This window comes from Lissotriton vulgaris, chromosome 4_1, assembly GCF_964263255.1.
Source record: "Lissotriton vulgaris chromosome 4_1, aLisVul1.2, whole genome shotgun sequence".
In the NCBI taxonomy this organism is placed as follows: Eukaryota; Metazoa; Chordata; class Amphibia; order Caudata; family Salamandridae; genus Lissotriton; species Lissotriton vulgaris.
Window position 1 is genome coordinate 277,650,263 of NC_141691.1, and position 13,521 is coordinate 277,663,783.

Below are 13,521 nucleotides of genomic sequence, written 5' to 3' on the forward strand. Positions count from 1 at the left end.
CTAATTCTGTTAGCTGTGAGGTTAGTCACGTTAGCCATATCACGCTTCATGGTATCACTAGCTTTGGGTCCCAGCTCTGCCACCAAATGTTGTAAGGTGGATTATTTGTAGGTATATCCAGCTAGTAATAATGCCACAATAATAAATAAGGTCCAGTCAAGTCTTAATAAATGAATGTTTGCTCAACCCTTGGTAGTTTGGCTCATGAGCAGTCAGGCTTAACTTGGGAGACAGGTGTCTAAAGCATTTAAAAACACTAATACAGTAAATAAGTAAAGACAACACACAATTAAAATCGAACCCCAATTCAGAAACAAAGGAAATATTTTTATGATTAAATTGAAACCAAAATGACAAGAATCCAATGTAGGGAACTGAAGATATGAATGTTTAAAGATTAAAAGCAAAACTTGCGCTTAGAAGCAAATAACCCTCAAAGGGCAAAAAAAGGTTGCTCTTTGCCTAGAACAAAGTCAAGAGTTCAGGACGCCTGCATTTTAACACTTTTGGACTTACTTCCAGAAGTGTTTCATGATGCAGGAAAGTGGTTCACGATCAGAAAAGGGGGTGGTGATGAACAGAGTGTCTGAATTAGGCAGACCACTCTTACCCAGTCCAAAGATCAGGGCTTGATCCATCACCGTTTTTTAGCTCACTGCACCATCCCAGCTCAGAACTTGGCTATATGCAAATTAGTCTGACCCTGGCCCAGTGCATCATGGGAACAGGGCAGACCAAACTACCAAGCCAATTCTTATACTGGGAAGGAAACAAGCTACCGAGGACCGGTTTCTGGCATTTCAGCCGTCTTCGGCCCGGCTTGCTTGAATCCTGATGGTGCAATGAGCTAGGGACTCACATCTGAGTATACCCTCCCAGGCTTATGGTGGACAAAAATGATTCAGAAAAGGGGGTGGTGATGAACAGAGTGTCTGAATTAAGCAGACCACTCTTACCCAGTCCAAAGATCAGGGCTTGATCCATCACCGTTTTTTAGCTCACTGCACCATCCCAGCTCAGAACTTGGCTATATGCAAATTAGTCTGACCCTGGCCCAGTGCATCATGGGAACAGGGCAGACCAAACTACCAAGCCAATTCTTATACTGGGAAGGAAACAAGCTACCGGGGACCGGTTTCTGGCATTTCAGCCGTCTTCCGCCCGGCTTGCTTGAATCCTGATGGTGCAATGAGCTAGGGACTCACATCTGAGTATACCCTCCCACGCTTATGTGGACAAAAATGATTCAGAAAAGGGGGTGGTGATGAAGAGAGTGTCTGAATTAAGCAGACCACTCTTACCCAGTCCAAAGATCAGGGCTTGATCCATCACCGTTTTTTAGCTCACTGCACCATCCCAGCTCAGAACTTGGCTATATGCAAATTAGTCTGACCCTGGCCCAGTGCATCATGGGAACAGGGCAGACCAAACTATCAAGCCAATTCTTATACTGGGAAGGAAACAAGCTACCGGGGACCGGTTTCTGGCATTGCAGCCGTCTTCGGCCCGGCTTGCTTGAATCCTGATGGTGCAATGAGCTAGGGACTCACATCTGAGTATACCCTCCCACGCTTATGGTGGACAAAAATGATTCAGAAAAGGGGGTGGTGATGAACAGAGTGTCTGAATTAAGCAGACCACTCTTACCCAGTCGAAAGATCAGGGCTTGATCCATCACCATTTTTTAGCTCACTGCACCATCCCAGCTCAGAACTTGGCTATATGCAAATTAGTCTGACCCTGGCCCAGTGCATCATGGAAACAGGGCAGACCAAACTACCAAGCCAATTCTTATACTGGGAAGGAAAAAAGCTACCGGGACCGGTTTCTGGCATTTCAGCCGTCTTCGGCCCGGCTTGCTTGAATCCTGATGGTGCAATGAGCTAGGGACTCACATCTGAGTATACCCTCCCACGCTTATGGTGGACAAAAATGATTCAGAAAAGGGGGTGGTGATGAACAGAGTGTCTGAATTAAGCAGACCACTCTTACCCAGTCCAAAGATCAGGGCTTGATCCATCACCGTTTTTTAGCTCACTGCACCATCCCAGCTCAGAACTTGGCTATATGCAAATTAGTCTGACCCTGGCCCAGTGCATCATGGGAACAGGGCAGACCAAACTACCAAGCCAATTCTTATACTGGGAAGGAAACAAGCTACCGGGGACCGGTTTCTGGCATTTCAGCCGTCTTCGGCCCGGCTTGCTTGAATCCTGATGGTGCAATGAGCTAGGGACTCACATCTGAGTATACCCTCCCACGCTTATGGTGGACAAAAATGATTCAGAAAAGGGGGTGGTGATGAACAGAGTGTCTGAATTAAGCAGACCACTCTTACCCAGTCCAAAGATCAGGGCTTGATCCATCACCGTTTTTTAGCTCACTGCACCATCCCAGCTCAGAACTTGGCTATATGCAAATTAGTCTGACCCTGGCCCAGTGCATCATGGGAACAGGGCAGACCAAACTACCAAGCCAATTCTTATACTGGGAAGGAAACAAGCTACCGGGGACCGGTTTCTGGCATTGCAGCCGTCTTCGGCCCGGCTTGCTTGAATCCTGATGGTGCAATGAGCTAGGGACTCACATCTGAGTATACCCTCCCACGCTTATGGTGGACAAAAATGATTCAGAAAAGGGGGTGGTGATGAACAGAGTGTCTGAATTAAGCAGACCACTCTTACCCAGTCCAAAGATCAGGGCTTGATCCATCACCATTTTTTAGCTCACTGCACCATCCCAGCTCAGAACTTGGCTATATGCAAATTAGTCTGACCCTGGCCCAGTGCATCATGGAAACAGGGCAGACCAAACTACCAAGCCAATTCTTATACTGGGAAGGAAAAAAGCTACCGGGGACCAGTTTCTGGCATTTCAGCCGTCTTCGGCCCGGCTTGCTTGAATCCTGATGGTGCAATGAGCTAGGTACTCACATCTGAGTATACCCTCCCACGCTTATGGTGGACAAAAATGATTCAGAAAAGGGGGTGGTGATGAACAGAGTGTCTGAATTAAGCAGACCACTCTTACCCAGTCCAAAGATCAGGGCTTGATCCATCACCATTTTTTAGCTCACTGCACCATCCCAGCTCAGAACTTGGCTATATGCAAATTAGTCTGACCCTGGCCCAGTGCATCATGGAAACAGGGCAGACCAAACTACCAAGCCAATTCTTATACTGGGAAGGAAAAAAGCTACCGGGGACCAGTTTCTGGCATTTCAGCCGTCTTCGGCCCGGCTTGCTTGAATCCTGATGGTGCAATGAGCTAGGTACTCACATCTGAGTATACCCTCCCACGCTTATGGTGGACAAAAATGATTCAGAAAAGGGGGTGGTGATGAATAGAGTGTCTGAATTAAGCAGACCACTCTTACCCAGTCCAAAGATCAGGGCTTGATCCATCACCGTTTTTTAGCTCACTGCACCATCCCAGCTCAGAACTTGGCTATATGCAAATTAGTCTGACCCTGGCCCAGTGCATCATGGGAACAGGGCAGACCAAACTACCAAGCCAATTCTTATACTGGGAAGGAAACAAGCTACCGGGGACCGGTTTCTGGCATTTCAGCCGTCTTCGGCCCGGCTTGCTTGAATCCTGATGGTGCAATGAGCTAGGGACTCACATCTGAGTATACCCTCCCACGCTTATGGTGGACAAAAATGATTCAGAAAAGGGGGTGGTGATGAACAGAGTGTCTGAATTAAGCAGACCACTCTTACCCAGTCCAAAGATCAGGGCTTGATCCATCACCGTTTTTTAGCTCACTGCACCATCCCAGCTCAGAACTTGGCTATATGCAAATTAGTCTGACCCTGGCCCAGTGCATCATGGGAACAGGGCAGACCAAACTACCAAGCCAATTCTTATACTGGGAAGGAAACAAGCTACCGAGGACCGGTTTCTGGCATTTCAGCCGTCTTCGGCCCGGCTTGCTTGAATCCTGATGGTGCAATGAGCTAGGGACTCACATCTGAGTATACCCTCCCAGGCTTATGGTGGACAAAAATGATTCAGAAAAGGGGGTGGTGATGAACAGAGTGTCTGAATTAAGCAGACCACTCTTACCCAGTCCAAAGATCAGGGCTTGATCCATCACTGTTTTTTAGCTCACTGCACCATCCCAGCTCAGAACTTGGCTATATGCAAATTAGTCTGATCCTGGCCCAGTGCATCATGGGAACAGGGCAGACCAAACTACCAAGCCAATTCTTATACTGGGAAGGAAACAAGCTACCGGGGACCGGTTTCTGGCATTTCAGCCGTCTTCGGCCCGGCTTGCTTGAATCCTGATGGTGCAATGAGCTAGGGACTCACATCTGAGTATACCCTCCCTCGCTTATGGTGGACAAAAATGATTCAGAAAAGGGGGTGGTGATGAACAGAGTGTCTGAATTAAGCAGACCACTCTTACCCAGTCCAAAGATCAGGGCTTGATCCATCACTGTTTTTTAGCTCACTGCACCATCCCAGCTCAGAACTTGGCTATATGCAAATTAGTCTGATCCTGGCCCAGTGCATCATGGGAACAGGGCAGACCAAACTACCAAGCCAATTCTTATACTGGGAAGGAAACAAGCTACCGGGGACCGGTTTCTGGCATTTCAGCCGTCTTCGGCCCGGCTTGCTTGAATCCTGATGGTGCAATGAGCTAGGGACTCACATCTGAGTATACCCTCCCTCGCTTATGGTGGACAAAAATGATTCAGAAAAGGGGGTGGTGATGAACAGAGTGTCTGAATTAAGCAGACCACTCTTACCCAGTCCAAAGATCAGGGCTTGATCCATCACCGTTTTTTAGCTCACTGCACCATCCCAGCTCAGAACTTGGCTATATGCAAATTAGTCTGACCCTGGCCCAGTGCATCATGGGAACAGGGCAGACCAAACTACCAAGCCAATTCTTATACTGGGAAGGAAACAAGCTACCGGGGACCGGTTTCTGGCATTTCAGCCGTCTTCGGCCCGGCTTGCTTGAATCCTGATGGTGCAATGAGCTAGGGACTCACATCTGAGTATACCCTCCCAGGCTTATGGTGGACAAAAATGATTCAGAAAAGGGGGTGGTGATGAACAGAGTGTCTGAATTAAGCAGACCTCTCTTACCCAGTCCAAAGATCAGGGCTTGATCCATCACCGTTTTTTAGCTCACTGCACCATCCCAGCTCAGAACTTGGCTATATGCAAATTAGTCTGACCCTGGCCCAGTGCATCATGGGAACAGGGCAGACCAAACTACCAAACCAATTCTTATACTGGGAAGGAAACAAGCTACCGGGGACCGGTTTCTGGCATTTCAGCCGTCTTCGGCCCGGCTTGCTTGAATCCTGATGGTGCAATGAGCTAGGGACTCACATCTGAGTATACCCTCCCACGCTTATGGTGGACAAAAATGATTCAGAAAAGGGGGTGGTGATGAACAGAGTGTCTGAATTAAGCAGACCACTCTTACCCAGTCCAAAGATCAGGGCTTGATCCATCACCGTTTTTTAGCTCACTGCACCATCCCAGCTCAGAACTTGGCTATATGCAAATTAGTCTGACCCTGGCCCAGTGCATCATGGGAACAGGGCAGACCAAACTACCAAGCCAATTCTTATACTGGGAAGGAAACAAGCTACCGGGGACCGGTTTCTGGCATTTCAGCCGTCTTCCGCCCGGCTTGCTTGAATCCTGATGGTGCAATGAGCTAGGGACTCACATCTGAGTATACCCTCCCACGCTTATGGTGGACAAAAATGATTCAGAAAAGGGGGTGGTGATGAAGAGTGTGTCTGAATTAAGCAGACCACTCTTACCCAGTCCAAAGATCAGGGCTTGATCCATCACCGTTTTTTAGCTCACTGCACCATCCCAGCTCAGAACTTGGCTATATGCAAATTAGTCTGACCGTGGCCCAGTGCATCATGGGAACAGGCCAGACCAAACTACCAAGCCAATTCTTATACTGGGAAGGAAACAAGCTACCGGGGACCGGTTTCTGGCATTGCAGCCGTCTTCGGCCCGGCTTGCTTGAATCCTGATGGTGCAATGAGCTAGGGACTCACATCTGAGTATACCCTCCCACGCTTATGGTGGACAAAAATGATTCAGAAAAGGGGGTGGTGATGAACAGAGTGTCTGAATTAAGCAGACCACTCTTACCCAGTCCAAAGATCAGGGCTTGATCCATCACCGTTTTTTAGCTCACTGCACCATCCCAGCTCAGAACTTGGCTATATGCAAATTAGTCTGACCCTGGCCCAGTGCATCATGGGAACAGGGCAGACCAAACTACCAAGCCAATTCTTATACTGGGAAGGAAACAAGCTACCGGGGACCGGTTTCTGGTATTTCAGCCGTCTTCGGCCCGGCTTGCTTGACTCCTGATGGTGCAATGAGCTAGGGACTCACATCTGAGTATACCCTCCCACGCTTATGGTGGACAAAAATGATTCAGAAAAGGGGGTGGTGATGAACAGAGTGTCTGAATTAAGCAGACCACTCTTACCCAGTCCAAAGATCAGGGCTTGATCCATCACCGTTTTTTAGCTCACTGCACCATCCCAGCTCAGAACTTGGCTATATGCAAATTAGTCTGACCCTGGCCCAGTGCATCATGGGAACAGGGCAGACCAAACTACCAAGCCAATTCTTATACTGGGAAGGAAACAAGCTACCGGGGACCGGTTTCTGGCATTTCAGCCATCTTCGGCCCGGCTTGCTTGAATCCTGATGGTGCAATGAGCTAGGGACTCACATCTGAGTATACCCTCCCACGCTTATGGTGGACAAAAATGATTCAGAAAAGGGGGTGGTGATGAACAGAGTGTCTGAATTAAGCAGACCACTCTTACCCAGTCCAAAGTTCAGGGCTTGATCCATCACCGTTTTTTAGCTCACTGCACCATCCCAGCTCAGAACTTGGCTATATGCAAATGAGTCTGACCCTGGCCCAGTGCATCATGGGAACAGGGCAGACCAAACTACCAAGCCAATTCTTATACTGGGAAGGAAACAAGCTACCGGGGACCGGTTTCTGGCATTTTTGCCGTCTTCGGCCCGGCTTGCTTGAATCCTGATGGTGCAATGAGCTAGGGACTCACATCTGAGTATACCCTCCCACGCTTATGGTGGACAAAAATGATTCAGAAAAGGGGGTGGTGATGAACAGAGTGTCTGAATTAAGCAGACCACTCTTACCCAGTCCAAAGATCAGGGCTTGATTCATCACCGTTTTTTAGCTCACTGCACCATCCCAGCTCAGAACTTGGCTATATGCAAATTAGTCTGACCCTGGCCCAGTGCATCATGGGAACAGGGCAGACCAAACTACCAAGCCAATTCTTATACTGGGAAGGAAACAAGCTACCGGGGACCGGTTTCTGGCATTTCAGCCATCTTCGGCCCGGCTTGCTTGAATCCTGATGGTGCAATGAGCTAGGGACTCACATCTGTGTATACCCTCCCACGCTTATGGTGGACAAAAAGTGGTTCACAGCACCAGCCAGGGATTCAGAAGCTCTGGTTTGCCTCTTGGGATCTGAGACTACAGATTCCACAATACACTTGGTCAATCCAAGTAAAATCCAGGTGAGCTGGGGTTGTCCTTGTTCGTGACACTGCAGGTAGCCCTTCCAGGAAATTGGTGTAGGCCTTATGAGTGCAGTCCTCTCTTGTGCAGGGCAGGGGTTCAGCAGGGCAGTGGTTCTACATATATTTCTTTTGGGTCTTTGAGAGTGCACAGCACCAGCCAAGGGTCCAGAAGTTTTGATTTGCCTCCTGGAAATTGGGTGTCACAAATTCTATGGTCAAAGCTACTTCAGCATTCAAGCTCACAAGCCCAGATTTCTTAGCAAGGCAGACCTCATGAAGCACTTGAATATACAGCTTCATACCCGGCTGCATTGTATAGAGAGCAAAAAGAGTCCCTGCAGTTTCTTCTTAACACATTTAGAGAGCATGAAGTAGGAAATATATGTAGCCTAGTACCTTTAGGCTTCAAATCTGGTACACAGTGTTTTGTTTTACTTTGCTTTCCTTTCTAGAAAGGCAGTAACATGTTCAATGAGGTCTCTAGAAAGATGCTTTCAATCAGAAGAGTGGCACGAGGGAGATAGCCTTTCATTTTGGCTTAGGCCTGCCATTGAGAGCGATGCATCTCTAATGAAACTGGTGGACCAAAGTCATATTTAAAACATGTTGCCAGATGTATTAACCTATATTCGAGTCCATATAAGTCTCTGCAAAGGTACACTGCAGGAAAGTCATAGATAGTGAGGTTTGTGCTATAAATTGAAAATGAACTCTTTTCAATTTTAAATGTCTGACTTCTACCACGTCTCCGGAATGCCTCTACTTGTATGTGTGGTCTTGCATGTGTGCTGTAGCTGATGATCTTATCTTAACTACGGTTCAGTCTATCATTCCCCTCGACAAATATTGACAGAGCTACCTCAGCATTCAGTACCAGAAGCACAGGTCCTTATGATAGGCAGACCTCATGGAAGCACTTGAACACAGAGCTTTATACCCGGATGCCCTGTATAATGAGCAGCAATTGATCAATGTAGTTTCTTCTACAAACATTTATAGAGCATTTGGGGTGAAACAGTGATAGTCTAGCACCTATAAGCTTCTTTACATGTGTCATTTTGCCCTAAAAAGGCAATGACATACTCATTGAGGTCTCTAAAAATATTCTCATGATTATTCTCATGAGCGTCATGACAGGCATCCTTCAAAAAGGGGGTGGGGTCGCACACCACTCACTCACCAGCGGGATCGCCCCTAAGGACTATGGTCAGTGTAGTTTTGTATTCCGCAATGTATCTTTCTTCGCCATCCCTGGACACGTGTTTCGGGGTATTTACCCCTCATCAGCAGGGAATAGGCCATCTTCTTATCTTCTGGGGTAGCCGGTGGCTGCCAAATATTGCCAGGTCTAGTACCACACGGGCACGCGGGTGCGGGGTCCCAGGCTCGTCAGCCCGCTTAAATATTTCAAAAAGGGGGTGGGGTCGCACACCACTCACTCACCAGCGGGATCGCCCCTAAGGACTATGGTCAGTGTAGTTTTGTATTCCGCGATGTATCTTTCTTCGCCATCCCTGGACACGTGTTTCGGGGTATTTACCCCTCATCAGCAGGGAATAGGCCATCTTCTTATCTTCTGGGGTTGCCGGTGGCTGCCAAATATTGCCAGGTCTAGTACCACACGGGCACGCGGGTGCGGGGTCCCAGGCTCGTCAGCCCGCTTAAATATTTCAAAAAGGGGGTGGGGTCGCACACCACTCACTCACCAGCGGGATCGCCCCTAAGGACTATGGTCAGTGTAGTTTTGTATTCCGCGATGTATCTTTCTTCGCCATCCCTGGACACGTGTTTCGGGGTATTTACCCCTCATCAGCAGGGAATAGGCCATCTTCTTATCTTCTGGGGTTGCCGGTGGCTGCCAAATATTGCCAGGTCTAGTACCACACGGGCACGCGGGTGCGGGGTTCCAGGCTCGTCAGCCCGCTTAAATATTTCAAAAAGGGGGTGGGGTCGCACACCACTCACTCACCAGCGGGATCGCCCCTAAGGACTATGGTCAGTGTAGTTTTGTATTCCGCGATGTATCTTTCTTCGCCATCCCTGGACACGTGTTTCGGGGTATTTACCCCTCATCAGCAGGGAATAGGCCATCTTCTTATCTTCTGGGGTTGCCGGTGGCTGCCAAATATTGCCAGGTCTAGTACCACACGGGCACGCGGGTGCGGGGTCCCAGGCTCGTCAGCCCGCTTAAATATTTCAAAAAGGGGGTGGGGTCGCACACCACTCACTCACCAGCGGGATCGCCCCTAAGGACTATGGTCAGTGTAGTTTTGTATTCCGCGATGTATCTTTCTTCGCCATCCCTGGACACGTGTTTCGGGGTATTTACCCCTCATCAGCAGGGAATAGGCCATCTTCTTATCTTCTGGGGTTGCCGGTGGCTGCCAAATATTGCCAGGTCTAGTACCACACGAGCACGCGGGTGCGGGGTCCCAGGCTCGTCAGCCCGCTTAAATATTTCAAAAAGGGGGTGGGGTCGCACACCACTCACTCACCAGCGGGATCGCCCCTAAGGACTATGGTCAGTGTAGTTTTGTATTCCGCGATGTATCTTTCTTCGCCATCCCTGGACACGTGTTTCGGGGTATTTACCCCTCATCAGCAGGGAATAGGCCATCTTCTTATCTTCTGGGGTTGCCGGTGGCTGCCAAATATTGCCAGGTCTAGTACCACACGGGCACGCGGGTGCGGGGTCCCAGGCTCGTCAGCCCGCTTAAATATTTCAAAAAGGGGGTGGGGTCGCACACCACTCACTCACCAGCGGGATCGCCCCTAAGGACTATGGTCAGTGTAGTTTTGTATTCCGCGATGTATCTTTCTTCGCCATCCCTGGACACGTGTTTCGGGGTATTTACCCCTCATCAGCAGGGAATAGGCCATCTTCTTATCTTCTGGGGTTGCCGGTGGCTGCCAAATATTGCCAGGTCTAGTACCACACGGGCACGCGGGTGCGGGGTCCCAGGCTCGTCAGCCCGCTTAAATATTTCAAAAAGGGGGTGGGGTCGCACACCACTCACTCACCAGCGGGATCGCCCCTAAGGACTATGGTCAGTGTAGTTTTGTATTCCGCGATGTATCTTTCTTCGCCATCCCTGGACACGTGTTTCGGGGTATTTACCCCTCATCAGCAGGGAATAGGCCATCTTCTTATCTTCTGGGGTTGCCGGTGGCTGCCAAATATTGCCAGGTCTAGTACCACGCGGGTGCGGGGTCCCAGGCTTGTCAGCCCGCTTAAATATTTCAAAAAGGGGGTGGGGTCGCACACCACTCACTCACCAGCGGGATCGCCCCTAAGGACTATGGTCAGTGTAGTTTTGTATTCCGCGATGTATCTTTCTTCGCCATCCCTGGACACGTGTTTCGGGGTATTTACCCCTCATCAGCAGGGAATAGGCCATCTTCTTATCTTCTGGGGTTGCCGGTGGCTGTCAAATATTGCCAGGTCTAGTACCACACGGGCACGCGGGTGCGGGGTCCCAGGCTCGTCAGCCCGCTTAAATATTTCAAAAAGGGGGTGGGGTCGCACACCACTCACTCACCAGCGGGATCGCCCCTAAGAACTATGGTCAGTGTAGTTTTGTATTCCGCGATGTATCTTTCTTCGCCATCCCTGGACACGTGTTTCGGGGTATTTACCCCTCATCAGCAGGGAATAGGCCATCTTCTTATCTTCTGGGGTTGCCGGTGGCTGCCAAATATTGCCAGGTCTAGTACCACACGGGCACGCGGGTGCGGGGTCCCAGGCTCGTCAGCCCGCTTAAATATTTCAAAAAGGGGGTGGGGTCGCACACCACTCACTCACCAGCGGGATCGCCCCTAAGGACTATGGTCAGTGTAGTTTTGTATTCCGCGATGTATCTTTCTTCGCCATCCCTGGACACGTGTTTCGGGGTATTTACCCCTCATCAGCAGGGAATAGGCCATCTTCTTATCTTCTGGGGTTGCCGGTGGCTGCCAAATATTGCCAGGTCTAGTACCACACGGGCACGCGGGTGCGGGGTCCCAGGCTCGTCAGCCCGCTTAAATGTGCGACCCCACCCCCCTTTTTGTAACTTAAAGCTCCCTTGAGCAGCGGGCTGACGAGCCTGGGATCCCGCACCTACGCGCCGGAGTGGTACTGTACCTGGCAGATATTGGCAGCCATCGGCGACCCCAGAACACTGCCTATCCCTGCTGACGAGGGTTGAAAACCCGAAACACGTGTCCAGGGATGGCGAAGACAGCGAAGATAGCAAGATCGAAAGATGATGCATCGCGAACACTCTACTACAATGACCAGAGTCCTTAGGGGCAACTTCCGCCGGTGTGTGAGTAGTGTGCGACCCCACCCCCCTTTTTATGACATGCATCCTTGTATTTTGGCTTACACCTGCCTATGAGATTTCTGCCTCTCTCATGAAACTAGTAGAGAAAAGTGAGGTTTAAAACATGTTGCAGATGTATTAACCCCTTTTTGAGTCAATATAAGTCTCTGCAAAGTTACACTGCAAGAAGGCCGAAGATAGTGAGGTGTGTTCTTTAACCTGTAAACGTACTCTGTCAAGTTTGAATGTGTGTCTTCTACATGTCTCAGGGATGTCTCTACTTGTACATGTAGTCTGACACATGTGCCGCAGCTGATGACCCTAATGTAAAAAGTATATTGCCTGATTAAATATTTTCAGAGCAACTTCACATTTCATTCCTGGAAGCAGAGATCTGTTTGCTAGGCAGGACTCATGGAAGCGCTTGAACACACAGCTTCATGCCCAGCTGCCCTGTACAATAATCAGAAATGTACTGATGCAGCTTCTTCTATATACATTTGCAGAGTATGTGGTTTGAAACAAAGGTAGTCTAGTACTTATACCCTACTTTACATGTGTCATATGACACACAAAAGGCACAGACACTCAATCAATCAATCAGTCAGGGGATTATAAGGTGCCCTACTCACCTGTGAGTGTCTCAAGGTGATGGGGCGGCAGCTCCGGATCAGTCAAAAAACCAAGTATTGAAGGCCTTCCTGAAAGTGTGCAGGGTAGGGGATATTCTGATGTTCACAGGGTAGTTCGTTCCAGGTCTTGGCTGTGATGTAGCAGAAGGATCTCCCTCCTGTTCTGTTTCTGCGGATGCGGGGGCCCACTGCCAGGGCGAGGCCGGCGGGTATCGGAGGTTCCTTCTGGCTACGTCTAAGGATACTCTGTTGTTGAGGTATTTGGGTCTGATGCTGTTGAGGGATTTGTAGACATGGGTGAGGAGTTTGAAGGTGACCCTCTTCTCAAAGGGGAGCCAGTGGAGGTCTCGTAGGTGTTAGGTCATGTGTTCGTGATGCGGAGCCCCGAGGACGAGTCCAGCAGTGGTGTTGTGAATGGTCTGGAGTCTGTTTAGTAGAGTTCACTCTCATTGACATCTCTAAATAAGGTGCTGACAGTATTATGAAAGACTTGAAAGGACTTGCCCTTTTATTTAACCTTAGGACTAGCATAACATCATCTCTCTTTAAAGAAAGTGGTAGAGGAATGTGACATTTAAAATATGTTGCCAAGTGTATTAACCTCTATCCTGGTCCATGTAAGTCTCTGCAAAGGGACACTGCAAATAGTCCAGAAGTAGTGAGGTGTGTGCTTGAATCTGAAAGTGAATGGTGTCAAGTTTGAATATGCGACTGCTACCATATTTCAGGTATGTCAGTAGTTCTGCATGTAGTCTTACATATGTGGTGCAGCTGATGACCCTAACTTAAAAACTATACTTTCTATCATACACTTGGACAGAGCTATTTGTCCTTTTAGTCCCAGAAACATAGATCTGTTTCCTAAGCAGGCCTCATGGAAGCACTTGAACACACAGAACCTACTGTCCTGTATAACGGATCACTGACAGAATTTCGACCTCATAAATATCGACCTACAAGAATATCGAGTCAACAATATCGAGGGCAAAAATATCGACATCCTATCTACA